The 18819-nt window shown below is 42.0% G+C and overlaps 1 protein-coding gene across 1 annotated transcript in view; it reads left to right on the top strand.

Annotated features, from left to right (window-relative positions):
- The window catches only part of snx29 (sorting nexin 29), a 164471-nt gene that overhangs the window by 60348 nt on the left and 85304 nt on the right, over nt 1–18819 (top strand). The gene's annotated exons all lie outside the window — the stretch shown is intronic.

Below are 18819 nucleotides of genomic sequence, written 5' to 3'. Positions count from 1 at the left end.
GGATATCATGCACATCAGCCGATATTCATGGATTCAGGATCAGTATTGGTATTGGAAAACTGATCTGTGTGGTTGTGTCGTCCGTTGGTGGGGTGGGGTGTAATGTAATGGGGATGCGTGTGGGCTGGGTTGCATTTGCATATGATTATCTGGAGCTAGCTTGCCTCAAAGAGCTCCAGTGGCCCAGCTAGCCCTTAGCTCATCTGTAAAGTAGGAGAAAATATTAATGGGGGTCGTAGGTGGTGTGCTGATGGCCTCTCTAGAGACTCATTGTCAGTCCTCTCTAGAGGAATGCGCTCAATTACCCTATTGATGGACGTGGATTATTGGGGGGGGGGTGCGGGAGCTCCTATTTGAGCCAGTGTCAGGCGGCTCCCTCTCATAATAGAGCCATGATAGCATCAGCTATCACTGAGTCCTGCTGCCAGCCAAGATATGGCCCCCTCCCAAACCCCAAAATAGGAACCGTCTAAATTACACTGACTAATGGAATGCAGAGACAGTGATTCTCTCTCTCTCTCTCTCTCTCTCTCTCTCTCTCTCTTCTTTTTTTCCTCTCGTCCGTCCGCTTCTCTTTTTAATTCTCTATCAGGGACAGAGCACATTTCAGTTGATATGAAATGAAAGGCTTTTTCTTATCAACTTTGGTGGAAAGATGAGTGAAGTAGAGGAGGGCTTTAGGAGGAAGGCCTGACCGGTTGTGGTTTGCTGACAAGCACTCCACTCAACGCCAGAATTCTTCTTCTTTTTTTTTTTTTTCTTCTCTTCTTCCTCTTGTCTTTTGTGTCCAGCATCTTGCCTGCTTTCTCACCAGATGGGCATCAATATTGAATGTGTGTGTAGTTTCCCTCTCATTCCACTTCACGTTGCTAAATAAGTGACCAACCTATATTAAATGGGATGATTGAGAATGACTTTTGCGGGATTTACCACTAGGTTTAACTTTGGAATTTGGCATAATTTTAATCATCATTCCTTAAAAGAACTGATAGGACAATATGTACCATAGCAAGAAAAAGAAAGCTAACCCTTTTGGAATTACCTGGATTTCTGCATTGCTTATGAATAAAATGTGGTCTGAGCATTATCTAAGTCACAATTCTAAGAAATCACATTTTAACTAAACTAAGCACGCAATGTGTTGTACTGTCCATGTCTTTTGTTGAACACACTGAGCAAACCTCCACAGTGCAGGCTAGAAAAAGTAAGTGAATCCTTTCTCAACCCGCAGATCCCACTTTAGCAGCCATCACCTCCACCAAACATTTCCTGTAGCTGTGAATAAGATTTGCACAACGTTGAGGGGGTCTTCCCTGCAAATGTGATTCAGTTAGTACTCTTGGCCATTCCAAAACACACAGCTTCATTTTCTTAGCCATTCTTTAATTAAATAACTCATGTACTTTGAGTTATTGTCTCGTCGCATCACACAACCCTCTTTAGTCTCTTTAGCTTCAGGTCATAATGCTGAGACTCTCCTTGCACTCTCCTGTGGTTTCACTTTTGAGACATGCTGTGTTGTCCATGTTTATGGTCAAGTAAGCTTGTCTCCTATTTTGGCCACTAAAGCAGAGTTCTTTGTTGCAGCCGCATGCTCCTTGAACCTTCTCAAAGACTCTATAGTGTAATAGCTGGGCTTTCCTGAAATGGATGGTTCCTTGCTTCGCTTCTTCTGTGTCTTTTTCACCACAGACCTAATCTTAATTGGATCATGCCTTTACCGCTGTTTAAGCCGCGGGCCGTGACAGAACCTTCTGCATTTGTTTCAGTAATGAATGGAGCAGGGTTGCTTTATTACCCTAGCTGGGTCACGGCTGACCCCAAACAGTCACCCATGTGGCAGGCCGTGATTAGTTTTGGTCCGAGCGCAGACATCACCTTCGCAAGGAGCCCCGGCGATGTGTTCCTTATGCAAGGTTCCTGAGTATTTGTTTTTTCACCACCACACTTGATGTTGAAATAATTGATTTGACCCACTTTAACATTTGTCGTTAGCAATCGGGAGAGTTTATCTGCCATCATGCATTTAATTATCGCGCCCAGGCAAATTAATCGTCTGTGCTCTCTCTCTCTCTCTCTCTCTCTCTCTCTCTCTCTCTCTCTCTCTCTCTCTCTCCCCTCCCTTTACCGCTGTCAAGCCTATTAACACAATAACGAAAAAGCAATTAGATTGACTTTTGGAAATGGCAGTCAATTATGGCGCCTGCAACGGGATAGCTCAGACTGATAAAGTAGCTTCCCCTGATAACGACAAGCATTTGTCACCTTCGTCGCATTAGTCTTATAGGTCCAGGCTCAGCATGGTTGGTTGTAGGACTGCACTCTATAGCTGAGCTCAAGTGGGAGCTGTGGGTGCCATTTACCCCTGATTAGCTATTCAAATAAGCCTCTGAAATACAGAAATACACTACAATGCAGATACTGTGTGTTGTACACTGATGTTTAACAGCTGATTTTGATTTGTTTATCCTGTATGTTTGTTTAAAGGAGGAAATCCCCAACAAATGATTGATATGCCAACTAGATTATATATAGTTAATAAGTGAAATTCACACACTCCATTAACAGTAATGAAGATCTTGTGGATTTGCGATGGGAAATGTGTGGACATGTGTATCATGGCCATAAGCCATGATATCTGTGGAGAGCAGTATAGAACACACGGGAAGCCTTTAAATCAAATAAAAAGATCAGTAGAAACCACCCAAATCGACCTAGAATTAGGCTGGGCAATATGACGAGGTTTTATCGTATGGTGATATATTTTGTCGTTGTGATGCACTATGCTTTTCTAAGCATATCAGGGATATTGTTAGTGCCTTAAAAAACACTGGTCAGCTGCAAATTACATTACATTACATTACATTACATTGCAAATTACATTACATTACAAACAGTGCGATTAGAATGGTTTAATTAGATGAAGTGCAGCAGATGCTGAATAAAAATAACTGTATTCAGTACAGCTGGCTTCCTGTAGCTGCAGCCCGCATCAGATTCAAAACCTTGATGCTGGCCTACAAAGCCAAGAATGGACCAGCCCCTCTGTACTTGATGGCAGTGGTCAAAAGCCGATCTACACCAAGAGCCCTTCCAGCTTCAAGTACAGTTCAGCTTGACCGGCCATCCCTCAAAATCCACGGAAGACAAGCGTCCAGGCTCTTTTCTGTCCTGGCACTGAAGTAGTGGAACGAACTTCTCCTGGGTGTCCGAACGGCAGAGTCGCTTGCTGTCTTCAAACGCAGACTGAAGACCCACCTCTTCCGAGAATACTTGGGCGAATATAGAGTACTATGGTCTCCTTATTGACTTGTGTTTAGCAGTGTCTAAACTTAGAATCCTTAAGTTATTAGTCTATTCTAACTAGCTGAGGTTTTTCTTGGGTAAATAGCAAAGCACTTTTGTAAGTCGCTCTGGATAAGAACGTCTGCTAAATGCCTTAAATGTAAATGTAAATGTAAGATTATCTGAATAGTAGTTTTACAAAATCTGCAGCTACTAATGTATTTAGCCTGTGCTTACATGTATTGTGATATAAATATTGTGTATCGTGAAAACGTCTTAAAATATCGTGATATAGTATTTTTGCAGTATCGCCCAGCCCTACCCAAAATTTTTACCTTTCCTGGAACTGAAATGTTTCCTTATTCTGTAAAGTTACCACTTTTAGAGATACAGTCGTTTGTTCTGACAGTGACATTATGTTCACGTGTACATTTTTAATATATTGAAATAGGTGTAGTGAATCAAATCAGAATTGAATTTAATAGAATATAGTGATGATTCAATTTGATACATTTTTTGATTCTGCAAAAAAAACAAAACAAGGAGTGGTAGAACATGTTGCCTATGTGTTTTCATGTTAATGCTGAAACAAAAGCTGTAACAATCAAGCGACAAGCCTGAAAACAGTCGTAACCATAGGTGGAAACGCATCTCAACAGGCACTACTGTCTGAAAATAAACACACACGATCCCTGCTTGTTTCTTACGTACGGTTAAACTGTGCTGGTTAAACTTAGTCCAGTTACGTGCCCCAGATTAGCGGTTGTCCAGCCCAGCCCCTATACAAACTAGCTGAGGGTATTTTCTGAGTAAACAGAGAAGCACTTTTCTGAGTCGCTCTGGATAAGAGCGTCTGTTAAATGCCTTAAATGTTTGATTTTGGTCGTGAAAGTTACTCGTAAGATCATTAACTCGCAGATATGAAACATTCTCCTCTAAACGTGTGGGATTTGAGCTTCAGTTAGCTGGAACATGGTCTGTGCTGTGGTGTTTAGCCTTTTAGTTAACTTTTAGACATAAATGGATGACGTTACGTCTTCTTCTTTTCTCGAACACCTTTGCTCAACTTTGCCCTCTCAAACACTCGTTTACTTGAATTTAATTGAAACTTTCTGTCCTTGCAGTGTCAGTTGCTTCAGTCTAAATGTTTAGAAGTGGGTTTTCCTTGCTCTTGTAATACCATATACTGTGCTAATACAGCACACTGTGTGCACATCCAGTACCATGCATTGTATTGTTGCGTCCCTAATTCCAAGCCATATCGCAGTCGCACTACCTAGCAGTGTAACCACACTATATTATGCTTTGTTCACCAGTATCAGGCAGCCGTTGCAAGTTGTGAGGCAAGCTGTGTTTGCATTCTCCTGTGGCTGCAAGTCCTCGTTTACCTTTGTCTGAAATGCTTGAGTTACATATTGCCGGTCTAGATCCTGTTCTTCAGCCATTGGTCCCTGGGTTGCTGTATTATTCATTCACAATAGGGCAGAAAATGATGGTGCCAGCTCCAGCCATTGCGAATGATCATTATTCTTTGGCTTTGTGTGCTCGTCTCTTGGAGATTGGGGTTGGGGGGGTGGGTAGTGGGGTGTTTTCATTTTATTTTATTTTCTTTCCCTTCCAAATTAATAGGCCGCAGCAACACTGGTTCAATGTTTCTAGTGGAGACATTTTTAGGTCAAAATTTCTTAAATAATTGCTTTGATCATAATGAAAATAATGAGGGATTATTTTCTTTCTCGTACTGTAAATACTCGCTCACTCACTCACTCGCCCGCACACACACGTGCACACGTCTGCACACACAGTTATTTTACATTGTAGTAAACAACCCAATAACAAGCAGCTGGAGAGGGAAGCCAAATGGTAAATGATGAGGGCAATTTAATCCACTTCCGTATAGCTGTCTTAACGTTTTAGACGTCCACTCACACAGAGTCTGTATTTCTGCTTTCGGAAAGCTGGAACAGCAGGAAAACAGTAGTTTTAAACAGCTTTATTTTGCCGCGCTGCATTATACAGGCGCTGAGCTGTAAAAATGATAATGCGTGCGCTAATTATTGAGCGGGGCACGGCTGTGGTGAAATTTGAATAACGCTCGATAATTAAATACGTTACATCTTCATAGAGCGCTTTGATTTAGGATCTAGACACCCGCTTCGGCAGAGACAGGCCAATCATAGATATTACAATTCATGGCTACATTGTTTCCCTGCTGAAAATGTAAAATTCCTTTTCTATGGTTTGCGAAATGTCTTTTTTATGGTGTGCAGAATGTCATTTTCATGGCTTGTGTTAGTAGTGTCACCATTTGTCTTTGAGATGTAGTAGAACTGTTGTTTCATCTCCCTATAATAGCAGAGCTCTCGCTGCACTGTATCTTTGTCTGGAAGGAGAGGGACAGCTTGACTCAGCCCATGAGTTGCCTACCATTGTGTAGGGTCCTCTTTGTGCCAAGGAGGCCTATTGACCTATGGAGGCCTGGACTCTACAAGACCTCTGAAGGTGTCCTGTGTTATCTGGCACCAAGATGTCGACAGCAGATCCTTTAAGTCCTGAACACTGCAAATTGGGGGCTTCAATGCATCAAACTTGTGTGTCCAGCATTGCCTACAGATGTCTACTTATCTAAGCCCTGCTAGCTAGCTACGGCTCCAAACTCGACATACATCGATGGCGTTATGTCTTCTTCTTTTCTCGAACACCTTTGCTCGACTTTGCCTTCTCAAACATCCAGCATCCCGGAGTTCGCCGACACTCGTTTACTTTAATTTAATTGAAGCTTTCCATCCTGGCAGTGCCAGTTGCTTCAGTCAGAGCCATTCTTGTCTAAATGTTTAGAAGTGGGGTTTCCTTGCTCTTGTAATACCATATACCGTGCTAATTCAGCACACTGTGATCTAATACCATGCATTGTATTGTTGTGTCAGGCAGCCGTTGCAAGTTGTGCGGCAGGCCGTGTTTGCATTTTCCTGTGACCGTTACATATTGTCTAGATCCTGTAAGTTGGAGGATTTCATGCATCAAACTTGTGTGTCCAGCATTGCCCACAGATGCCCAATCGAATTTAGATCTGAGGAATTTTGGTGGGTTCATACAACGGCGAGCTTTTTTGCATGTTTTGAGTGTTTGGAGATATTTTGCATTTGAGACAATATGCAAATTATGTCACAGTACCTATTATCTAAGTACCTCAAATACTGACATCCAGATCTGTAGCTGAATTCTAGGTGAGCTAGATTCACCTTTCAGAACCTGAAGTGTTGGCTGAAATAACTTCAGTTAGACTTTTCTTATAATGATCTACCAGGGACTCCAATGTCTCCGGGACATGAACTGGGAGAAAGTTTTTCCCACTTCAGAATTCTGCTGTGCTGTGTGACTTTTCATCTTCTAAAACCATAAAGAATTTCTAGTGCTCTGATCACATCTGATCTGGGTTCTTGTGCTCGAACGCTGTGTCTGATTTACGCCAAACATGTCCTCTCTTACTGTGTCCAAACATTTCAATTAGCATGTTGTTCCAGATTTCCTGGTCTTGGTCTAGGTGTTCTCAGGAACACTTTAGTCTTGCTCTGATGCTTTTCGTTTTTGACAGCAAGGCTGTCCTCCTTGCATACCTTTCATCACAACCGAACATGTGTGGTCTCTTTCTCATGGCAGACGGTAGAGCTGTGGCAAGAGCTACCTGTAGATCCCATGATGATATTTTAGGACTGTTGGAGATGCATGTTGTAGTCTGCTGTTGGACTGAACTTGCTAGGACTGCCACACCTGACCATGTTGTCAGTTGTTGCACTTGTAAATTATTTAACGGACAGTGGAGCGGCTGATTTCTTAGCGTTCTAAGACTCAAATACATCTACAGCCTCCGTTCTGAATGCCTCAGAAAGCTCTTTGGATCTCACCATGATAATAACACCCACTTTATCAAGAGCAAACCAAAGTACATGTTGATGGTTGAAATAGGATGGGTTTCTCCAAAATCCCCTCTAATGATGTTCTAAACCTCTAAATGTAGGTATTAGAAGTCCAGTAATAAATGTGGGGCTGTCCTAACCTTTTGTTTTGCAGAAAAAAGTTAATTTTTTTAATTAATTACATTTCACAAATCATTTTAAAAAGACATTTCTTTAGTTTTAGTGATTTAGTTATATCACCTCATTAGTATTGTTAGAATGATGATCAAATGTTCATGTTTAAATATATTAAAAAAGACAGAGGTTTGCATGGGGTGTCCTAACTGTGTACACGCACGCATAAACTGATATGTAAAAACAAGAATATGAGAAGACCCCCCCCCCCAAAAAAAAAAAAGAAAAAAAAAGAAAAGAAATGTAAGTAATGTAATAACTGCTTGTTTATTGTCCTTCCTAACTGTCTGGCATTGGCTGATATCCCAGATTTAGAATTTTTTAATCATTTGAACAATTATTGTGGCTGTTTGCTGTAAAAAGGTTGGCCACAGCATTGCCACAAAACCCCACCATACATGCAGGCCAGCAGGGCAAATGTGGGAATAACGTGAATAAAACTCTTTAAAACTAATTTAATACATGCTCTCTTTTACAACATAATTGTTTTCTGTCAGCATTGTTCCTGAACGTGCCCCATCATCCCTTATTATGTTGGCCTTCCAATCACAGCAATGCAAACATTGCCATCTGCCTCAGTACTCCTTCAGTTCGTGAGCGCCACACCTGCATTTTGAGGTTCAAGTTTAAAGCTAGCCATAGATTAAAAAAAACTCATAGAACCTTCATCTCACGCCATGCAACCTTTATCTCAACTGTTTTTATCAGATGAGTGATCGGGTCTTAGTCCACTGAGGTAAAAGATGTCCTTGTGTTCCAGCGACTGACCGCAGCAGTGGCCCAGGGTTGTTCTCCATCAGTCTTCACTGTATGACCTGACATCACTCTATTACCAGCGTTGACTCGTGTATTGATCTGTGTTTCAATTTCCCATACAGGGATATGATCACATACAGAATGCCCTTTCTTTGACTGGCGGAAGCCCAAACATAAAGTGGGCGTTTGCGCCGTGTGCTGAAATTGATGGAAAATTGCCCTTGGATTGGTGGAATGTGATTTATGGGACTTTATTGGATGTGTGGCAGAAGGGAGTCATGACAAATTTGAAATCACAGGGAAAGACAAACACTGAATTGTTGATGTTTGGTCAGGCTGGCAGTGTGTATTGACAGAGAGATGAATGCATTTGTTTATTGTCAAACATTCTACCTTAAAACAGTGTGTCGGAGGACTGTGGAAATATTAATAATGTGATTATATTCCTAAATATAGCCGTAGCAAGTGGGCCTGCAGTGTATTATAAATGTGGTGGTGATAATTTACTCATAATGTGCTGGATTACTGGATAAATGCTGTCATTCATTAATATAGCCCCAGGAACTCATCTGGAAATGTAATTGGACTGCATTCCCACAGCACACAGTTTATTTAAGCTAAACTGTGTTGCAGTTTTAGAACATAAATAATAGGCACTAGACAAGACAAGGCAACCAAGTGGCAAGCAAGTGGCAGCTTGCCGAGCCCAGGTATCGAACCCACAACCCTGTTATCAATAGCCAGAGCTTTAACTGCTGGGCCACCACTGCCCCTAAAGCATGTCAGAACTGGAATACGAACCCACACCTCAAGTGGAGACTGCGACCTGAACGCTGCGCCTTCGAGCCGAATAGTGCACTCATGCTGCGACTGAATACTGCTACCACACCTGTACCAGTTCTTCATTGCTTAGGAGATATTTCTCAGAAGAATAGATACCAGATAATCGACTTCGAAATCGAAAAAAAAGTTAAAGAACAATAACTGAAAACATGGGAGTTGGACTTCAATGAATAAAAGATAATGGGACCTTTAACAAATGTACAAGACCTGGTAGACCATTAAAACTGCCCCCAACAGGTGAATAGCGTGCTAAGCTTTCATCTTTGACAGAGAAGAGAAATTCGAGCTCCAGTCTCTCTTCAGATCTGAAACCATCCACGGGTGTTTCTGTCCATCCTTCCACCGTGAGAAGACGACTCCGCACTGTGGGTCTCAAAGGATTTGGAGCTGATCAGGAAGTTCTTACAGAGGAAAAAAGAAAAACACTTGCGGATTAAACTGCTGCAGGTGTTTTCAGAACAACGGGCTGGCCACCAACAGTATTGAATGTGTTTGGGCCGACTGGGGTGGCGAGAACTTGTGAGACTGAAGTTTGGAATGGTGGATTTCTGCAGAAACACTAAAAGTGAGTCTCCTGAAAAGATCTATAGTATAGGTGCATGTGCATGTGTAAAGTGCATTGTGCAAGTACAAATGTAAACAGTGTTTGTAGAACAGTAGCAACGATATACGTAGTGGGCTTATATTAATGAATGCATCTTAGAGTTCAGCCAGTTCAGAGTGTAAGGGGGGTGTTTACAAGCCTGATGGCTTGTGGATAAAAACTGTTTGTCAGTCAATTAAGTTTTATTACCTTTAGAGTTTATAAAGGTGGTCTCTGTCTGCAATGTGTGCAGTGCAAAGTAAACAAAGTAATTTATCAGGAAGACCTTTATGCTTCCTGAATTAGGTGTTTGTGTTGAAGGGTTTTATATTCCTGCATACCCCTGCTACGGGAACCTGACCCAACGATGGTTTCCTGGGCCGCCGAAGGTTAAATGCGCGAATATGACTAATGATGTAGTCTGACTGAGATGAAATGATATAAGTAAGGAACATGGCATTATGCCTGAACTACAGGTTAGAATAATAAACACTACAAACCAGTGCACTACATCTAATGTTTGTTTAAGGTAGCACAGATAGATTTATTATAATCATTTATTTTACCGCATTTTCCCACCCAATTTGGAAGATCAATTACCCAATGCCCATTCATGTAAACTCCCCCTATTACAAGCAGTGCCCCTAACACAGCATTGCTAGGCAGCGTTCAGAAGAAAGCCAGCTAACAGACACCTGTGCTGACCAACAGCACACACTAGGAGTGCATTCAACCCACCCCTGAGAGAGCAAGGCCAGTTGTGCTCTCTCCAACTCCGACTGCTGATGGCAAGTTCTACTAAGAGATACTGTCCTTTTATTTTGACCAGATTATTATCTTTACACAAGCATTGGTCTAACCAGCTAATCCCACAAGTGTCCACATGTTGCAACCCCCTCAACTGAGAACAGCCCCCCTCTCTAGGGGTTTCTGTAAACCCTTTTGAGGTAGGGGTTAGACAGAGAAGGAGGGCAGGATGCAAAGTTTATGGTGTCTCCTACAGTGTAATGGTGTGGAGACTGTTTATTTGGCACAATTTGGGGCATTAATACCGCTTGAATACCACAGACTATTTTTGAGTTTTTTTTGCTGACCATGTGCATGCAGGCCGTAGTTTAACCATCTTCTGACTGCTAATTCCGACATGATAATGCACAATGTACATCTACATTTAAGGCCTTTAGCAGACGCTGTTATCCAGAGCGACTTACAAAAGTGCTTCATTGTTTACTCAGAAAATATCCTTAGCTGGTTTGTATAGGACTGCTCTAAGCTTAGATACTACTGAATACAGTTGGTTCCACCACTTTAGTGCCAGGACAGAAAATAAAATCGGGATGTTTGTCGTCAGTGCATCTTAAAGGATGGTAGGTAGCAAGCCGAGCCGTTGTCGAAGCTCGAAGGCCTCTTGGTACAGATCGGCTTTTGACCATTGCCACCATTCTTGGCTTTGTAGGCCAGCGTCAGGGTTTTGAATCTAGAGGAAGCCAGTGAAGACAATGCAGCAGAGGAATTACATGGCTGAACTTAGAAAATGACTTCATGACCATGACTGTGAATTCGGTGTTCTTCAGTGCTATTCCCAGACACCGTATCTGAAACCAATGGGGAACACCTTAGGGATGTGGTGGAATGGGAGATTCGTAGCATGAAAGAAAGTCTCAAAGGAATATCTTATAGAAGAAAGGCTTCTTTGAGAGCCCTACCCTAGAGGAGACTCTACCCAATAGTAGTATAGTGTTCCTGGTAAAGTGCTATATAGTGTACATTGCAAGGTTTTGGCTAATGGAAGATGCTGGAAATGTACTAGTGTATTCAGTGGGCTGATTTAGCCCACACAGCTAATGAGAATAGGTCAAAATAATTGTTATGAAGGCATCAGCTGTAGACATTTGCGGGGTGTGAACCTCTTTGCAAGAAAAATAAACACCTGTGATTGGTTTCAATCCATTGTATGTTGCAGAAATGCCAGATATCCTGACAACAGTTAACAGGTGAGGTGTCTTGCAGCCCAACCAGATGAGTTTTCAATTTGCAATCGACCTCCCTCACCCCTGTTTGTGTGGATCTCCCTGATTTACCCCAGTTCTGCCGGAGGCCTGGTTATTGTCCTGGTTATTGTCTATGTGTGAAGTAAGTAGTCAGTAGTCAGAGCTGCTGAAAGCCTGAGGACCAAGTGTGTATGTGCGTTCCTTACGCAAGGTGTGCAGTCTGTTTGGTATGCGATTTCACGTCTTGACTGTCAGATTGGCGGCGTCCTGTAATTTGAGGAGATCGCTCTCTGACTGAATGATACGCTGTCTTTATCTCGAGCAGCCTCACAGGAAGCGGCTGCTGCTTGATGGGGAAAATTACTTTGATCAACACATTCATTAACTCTGCTGCATGCCCCCCTCCTCCCTTCAGTAAAACGTCAACAGATTGTCATCGTGCATCTGTCCGTCACGCTGAAACATGCCTTCATCCCTGCTCGTCTGTCTCAGAGCCCCAATTGTTAGCATCTGTTTGAATGTGAATTTGAATGTTTTTAGCCAGAGCTTCTTGTTAACCAAGCATTTCTCTAGCTGTGTGTTCGGCGTGCCCCGTCATTGAGTGTCAAGGTGTCTGAGGAATGGTGGCTCACAGGTTTAGTGCCAGGCTGAGACATGTAATGAAAGATGCTGGCGAACAGCAGTCTTTGAGCAAGGGCAACGGTGTGCTAATTAGTTGGCACAGTCAGAAGAGGATTTTTCTTACAGTTTGGGGGAAAAAATCCTAAATGGAAAAACACACACACACAAAAAAACAAAGCAAATCCAAATATCACTTAAAGGAGTTTTACACCCAGACGAGGTGGGGAAGTCAGAATATTGCAAAAGTGAAAATGCAAAAAATAGTGATGTAAAAGAGTTTTTAGAATAAAAAAAAGTATCAAGCCGTAGGTCACATGATTCTCTTATCAGTTGGCATGGGTGACTGGGGACTGGAGAAACGTCTGGCTCTACTGGCAGCCCGATCATGACACACAGCTTTTCAAAGGTTGCGTTCGACATTTTGAAATGCCAAAGTTTGTCTAAAAAATGTGTCTGCATTTGTCTCACAGAACTGTCTGGTGTGTATCACGATACAGGGGTTGTGATCCAGTATGTTGCCATATATTGCGGTACTACTGTTTTTTTTATTTATTTTTTTTAATTTTTTTTTTATTTAGGGGAAACTGTCATAATATAAAACACACCATCAAACACACCATCAAAACTCACTTCATAATACTGAAGCGTATCAATATTTTCTTGCACCCTTAATTTGAATAATTTTTTTCCTTGGTTAAACAGGTATTCTGTAGTGGAGAAATGGTATATTGTTCTCCAACAAGCTCTTTAAAACTGATGCTTTAAACAGCCTTATGTTAAAGTTTGAACACTCTTGTCGTTTTTATAGGGTGTTGATTTTGACATTATTTACAGAGAACACACTTTTGCATACTTTTTTATGGTAAATAAATAAAGAAATAAATAGAAATGTTATATTACTGTGTCATTTAACCAGGGATGCCCAAACCTTTCCAAAAATGGTACGCTGTTAATAATTTATCCATCTAATCGGTCTTATGTGCTGCCAATTGGTACTATTTATTTATTCATTTATTCATGAATGTAGATTGTACCTAATCCCAACATCCTTAAAAGACACTATGCTAGCTGATGGTCTGAGTTATTCCTCCCTTTTCATTTTTCCATCCACTTTGTGCAATGTACCTGTTTTATTGGCAGCACCCCCAGAACTAGTTGCTACCAACGCCATGCCTAACAGGACTGAATGACATTGGCAAATAGAGAGGTATTCAGTTGCACTCAAAATTGTTCACTTAGATAAATTGATTAAAGTTCGGCTGTTTGCTTTAAACCAATTATATAAGACCAATTAATATAACAAATGGTTTCTCCAAACTCAACACCAAATTCCACTTTTAATGACCACTGCAGTCTCAGAATTGCCTCTTCATGACTTTAGTACAGTTCACTAACATTCTTGGCTTTGCTGCTGCAATTCCTCCTTCAAATCCCACCAAAGATTTTCTGTGGGGGTCAGCCGACTGTGATGGCCACCCACTGCAGAATCTTCCAGGACTTCTTCTGAAACCAAACCCTGTAGGACTTTAAGGTATACTTGTCCAATGCACGCTGCAGGTTTCCAGTGCCAGAGGACCTAAAGCCGCATCACCGAGCCACCGCAATGCTTTTCTGTAGGCAGATTGTTGTTTTTTAGAGTATGCTTCATTCTTCCTTCTCCAGACATACCGCTGATCCGTAAGCCTGAAAAGTTCCAGTTTAGTTCCGTCACTCCACTGCAACTGTAATATTGATCAAATAATATTTTAATCGATCATAGTTGCTAGTTTTATCTCTAATATCCCCCTTTTTCCCACAATTCCCCAGCGTTTCGAGCTCATTGCAGTGATAAGGAGAAAGCTCGTTAAACACAGGGCACTATACCACTATATGTTGCTAATGATTGTCCATAGAGAGGCTTATATATGCTTGACACTTACACTTCAAGGGCACTTGTCAGTGTATTAGCTCTGCTTTATTGATTTCACAGCGCTGAAGTGCAGGGCTGGGGGCGCTGAGCATATGTCCACAGTTTGTGTGATGCTGAGACTGAAGGGCATGGACGTTACACACTCTATGAACACTCCCTAAAGCACACAGTGTGTGTTCAGCAGCTCAGCTTGGCTGCTTCTGCACAGTCTTTGTTCCCCTGTTAACGACTATAGAACTGATATTAGATAATGGCTGCTTTAATGTTCATTAGCGTTTTCCCACTGCTCTTTCTTTCTCTTTGCTTTCTCTTCTTGCTTTTCTTTCTCTCTGGCTGCACGTGCTGGTGTAGAATAGAAAATTACATGCAAGGATTGCTAGTAAAGAAAATACACACATGCACACTCGTGTCCAAATGCAACCCCCTGGTAAAATTACATGTTTTATTAATTTTTTAACTTTTAGTTCATGGCTGGCCTGTTGTCTGGTGGTTCGTAGGTTGTCCCTGAACTTCAGGGTGACCATTTGGATCTTCTTGTAGACCTTGGCAAAGTGTCCACACGTCCCCATAACTTTTACTTACAACTTACAAATGGCTCCAAGAGATAAGCATCCAGTCATCCTTCTCAGATCTGCTCTGAGCTCTCCGGACTTCCTTCTTCGGACGGTGTGTTGGTCAGTCCAATGAGTGCTGTCAAGCAAACCTGTTTTATGTGGGCACAGAGAAGCAACCAGCTGTAGTCAATCACAGTGTCTTCTTTAGGATTACCCAAGCCCCCCCCTAATCTTTCTGCCACTGTGAACTGGCTGTTTTCGAGCTGAAAGTGGTACTTTCAGCATGCATTGTAAGGCGCTCGGAGTGTTCGGAGTCATGAAGCACCTGCGTGTGTCGACACACAGTGCCGGTGTCAAAATTGCAGTATGTACAGGACATACACAGGATTTAAACGTGTTACTCTCAGATCCATAGTGCAACAATAAACATTAAATAACCATAACCAGAAGCATAGAACTGGTATTATACTCATTTGCAGGAATGTAGGCGTTAAAGAGTATATATAAATAAGTAGAGGTCCCTGACATTGACATCAGAAATAAAGTGGCATTTGCAGCAATGCACTTATAAAGCGTATGAATAAAGTATATGTATAGAGGTCCCTGAAATGACATAAAAACATAAGTGACATATGCAGCAGATTGAAATCTGGGTGTGGTTACTGCAAATATGAACAGTAGTGCAAATTGGAGCTTGTAGACTCTTAAAGTGACATGTGCATAACTGGGGGAAGGGGAGGAAGGGCAGGGAGGGAGTTGAGCATCCTGACTGCCTGGTGGACCGAGCTGTCCCTCAGTCTGCTGCTTCTAGCCTGGAGACTCCACAGTCGCCTCCCTGATGGCAGCAGGCTGAAGAAGCTGTGTAGCGGGTGGGTAGGGTCCTCCGCCATGCAGAGGGCCTTCCGAGTGAGGCGGGTGCTGTGTATGTCATGTAGGGAGGGGAAAGAGTAACAGTGGTTTCAAATTTTTAGATGAGGCACGTCTGGTGTGCGGCAGCCTTCCTCTACATTGTAAATGTTCCTTTCCTTTTTAAATGTTAGTTTAGCTAGCTCTCTCCTCTCCTTTCTGTCTTTATTTCACTTCCTGAATTCGTCGTTTCAAATGAAAAGCCCTGTTGGTTTCAAATGAAAAGAGCATTTGCCCTCTGCCCTGTACTTTTGTAATTGTGAAATTCTATGTGCAGGGAAACACTGCATCATGTTCACTAACAAAGAGGCTTTGGCCTCTTTCAACACTAACTAAGTAATAATCGGCGTAGGTTTATGTATATTTTTGGCCTGTTTGACTTTAGAAAACCCCCAAAAGGTTCAATTCGAGCACCAAATTATTATTTTTTTATTAAAGATGTATGTTGTGATGGGGCTGGGCGATGTCACAATATTTAAAGACATTTTTCACAATAAACAATATTCGTCACAATACAGGTAATCATGGACCAAATACATCAGTGGCAACAGATTCTTAAAAACTGCTATTCAGATATTCTCCTGTACTGAATACAGTCATTTTATTCAACATCTGCTGAACCTATTCAACATCTAATTAAATCAGTTTATGTACACTGTTGGTAATAAAACCTGCAATTGATCAGTGTCACTAACAATATCTTCGATATGCTTAGAAAAGATGTATTACAATACGATAAAATAACGTCATTTTGCCCAGCTCTGTTGTACACTCATTCTGCCCCAGAAAAAAGAGCAATTCTGTAAAAAAACAAAAACACTAAAGTTTAAAGCCCTTCTCATAAATTCACATTTCCTGAATATATAAGATATATGCTTGATTTATAGCAGAGAATGAAGTCTTGGTCTTTCTTGGTTAGTTTGTCTTAAGGGACAAGTTTTGTTTAGAAAACTTTTTTGTCTTTATAAAAAAAAAAAGAAAAGAAAGAAAGGCAAACAAAAAGGTCTGCAGTAATGAAAGAAATAATTGAACTTAATGATAAGGTTCGCAATCATCAACAGCCTGTATCTGTGGCCCATTCAGAAGAGAGTAATCTTTAAAGTAAAAGCCAGGATTGCTGCCTTTGTTATTGTGGCACTCGTTTGAAAGTTGTCTGAGACCCAGAAAACAAATCAATTTTTGCTACATGCCCCAATCAATAAGAAGGAAAGAGGAATGTCTCTCTGCTATTATAGCCGTGAACTGACGACATATTTCATTTTGTCTGCTTGCATTGACGCACAGACACACACACACACACACACACACACACACACACACTCACACACACACACTTGCTCACAAACTCACACATGACGACATAAGCGGCGTGTTGGAGATTAGGGCTAAATTGGTTTCAGTTAAAGCAGACAGTCCGCTCTCTCTGTTGGTGTAGTGTGAGGCAATGTACACATACACGCACTCCTTTTATTCAGACCAAACTGGTGGTGCATTGGAATGGGCAGCGTGGGCCATGCCTTCAGCGGTCTTGCTGACAGCAGCGCTGTGTGGGTTAGAAGGCTACACAGGCTATTGGAAAAGCTGGAGATAAGCAAAAGTGTTGGAATGGCAGGTGGCTGTGTGCAGGTGCAGTGATAATGCTTAGACCATATCAGGCCTGTTGACTTCTTTTCCACACGCTTTTATTTAAGGAGGCTTTATGGTGAAACTCAGCAGCACCTTGCCTCCGGGGCTCACTGTGCACAACTATCTGCTCTATTCCTTTCCTTCGGACTCGGCCACTCCCCCATCTTATCGGGCCGTCTGCATTACACTGATACTTAACAACCGTCCGGCCCGGCCTAATCCTGCCATCGCACACCTCCTCGAATCAATTTCCCCTCTAAAACTCCCAATGCTGCGCTTTATTTTATTTTACTTTCAGTCGTTTTTGAAGGGCCTGCAATTCTCAAAAAAGTAGTTCTTTAGGGGTTCTTTAGTAAAGCCGGGGCTTATATAGAGCTGAAATACCTATTTGTACGCTTAAATGATTCTTTGCAGGACAGAAAATGGTTCTTTGAGGGATGCCATAGAACAACCGCTTTTGGTTTCATGAAGAACCATGTTTGTGATTGTGATGAGAAACCTCTGGGTCTGAAGAACCGTTATTTGATGTAAAGGTTCTTTACCAATTTAAATGTTCTTTACACTTCCAAAACAAACAGGGCTATTTATAGAACCAAGGTAGCACTCCTATGAAACCTTTTGAAGCCTCTTTATTTTTGAAAGCATAATGCCATAGGTGCCCCCACAAGTTTAAGGGTCAGTTATAGTGTTACTTCTGCTCCTTCTCAGCTATCTCCCTGATGGAGAACTCATGCATGTAGTTCTCAAAAGAGCCTTTTAAAGGGAATTCTGCATAGCACTGAATGTGTAGCTTCCTACACTTATCACCTCCAACTCAGGTCAAACACACTTCATTCATCATCAGGAGCTAGATTCCAGTCTACAGGCTGTTAAGGCAGTGTGTTCATATTCCCTACATTCTGATGATGGGATGTAAGCTGAGCACCCAGTACCAGCACTCCGAACACCTCTTAAGTATCAGCCTGCCTTGCAAGCCTGCGTAGGACGTAGGTTTTTGATGGATATTGTTTCTGTTTTTGACACACCACGCCTTAATAAACACACTGCAGTGAAGCCAGCTGTCTTTCGAGTGGGCCAGTGGACTAAGGTGCTACCACTACCCGAAGATCACTGGTTTGCTTCCTGGAGCATGCTGCCTGCCATCAGCAGCCAGAGCCCAAGGAAGCGCAATTGGCCTTTGCAAGGCCAATTGCAACAGCGCTATAGGAGGTGGGCATGAAGAATGCATTATCAGAACACACTTGCATTGTATTAAAGCAACATACAAAGCATGAGCAGCTCCTTCAACCTCATTAAAAACCACAAACTATAACTTACTCTTACTCTGTGCAGGTTCCCCTCAAGCTGAGTATTTTCCCTCTCTGTGCTTTGGAATCTCTGTTAAATTGGTAGAATACACTATGCAGTCCACTTCGCAAGGAATGCTTAGGGCTATTGGATTCAGGTGGGGTCATTTAGGCATGGAGCTGCAGGAAAGTAGATCTCCGGGAGCATGGTTGGTCAACCCTACGTAGCATTAAAAAGGCCATCAACAGTCATAGAGCCTTTGGTAGTTTACAGAATCCATACTGCCAAGAGTGTGGGCTTTTGTTCTTTGCTTTTTTACTTTGAGAGCTTCTGTTGCTCTTGCCCTGTGGCGTCTCTCTGTGCTTTA

This window comes from Salminus brasiliensis, chromosome 22, assembly GCF_030463535.1.
Source record: "Salminus brasiliensis chromosome 22, fSalBra1.hap2, whole genome shotgun sequence".
NCBI lineage: Eukaryota > Metazoa > Chordata > Actinopteri > Characiformes > Bryconidae > Salminus > Salminus brasiliensis.
Note: the sequence above shows the minus strand (reverse complement) of the source record. Positions and strands in the feature narration are given on the sequence as shown.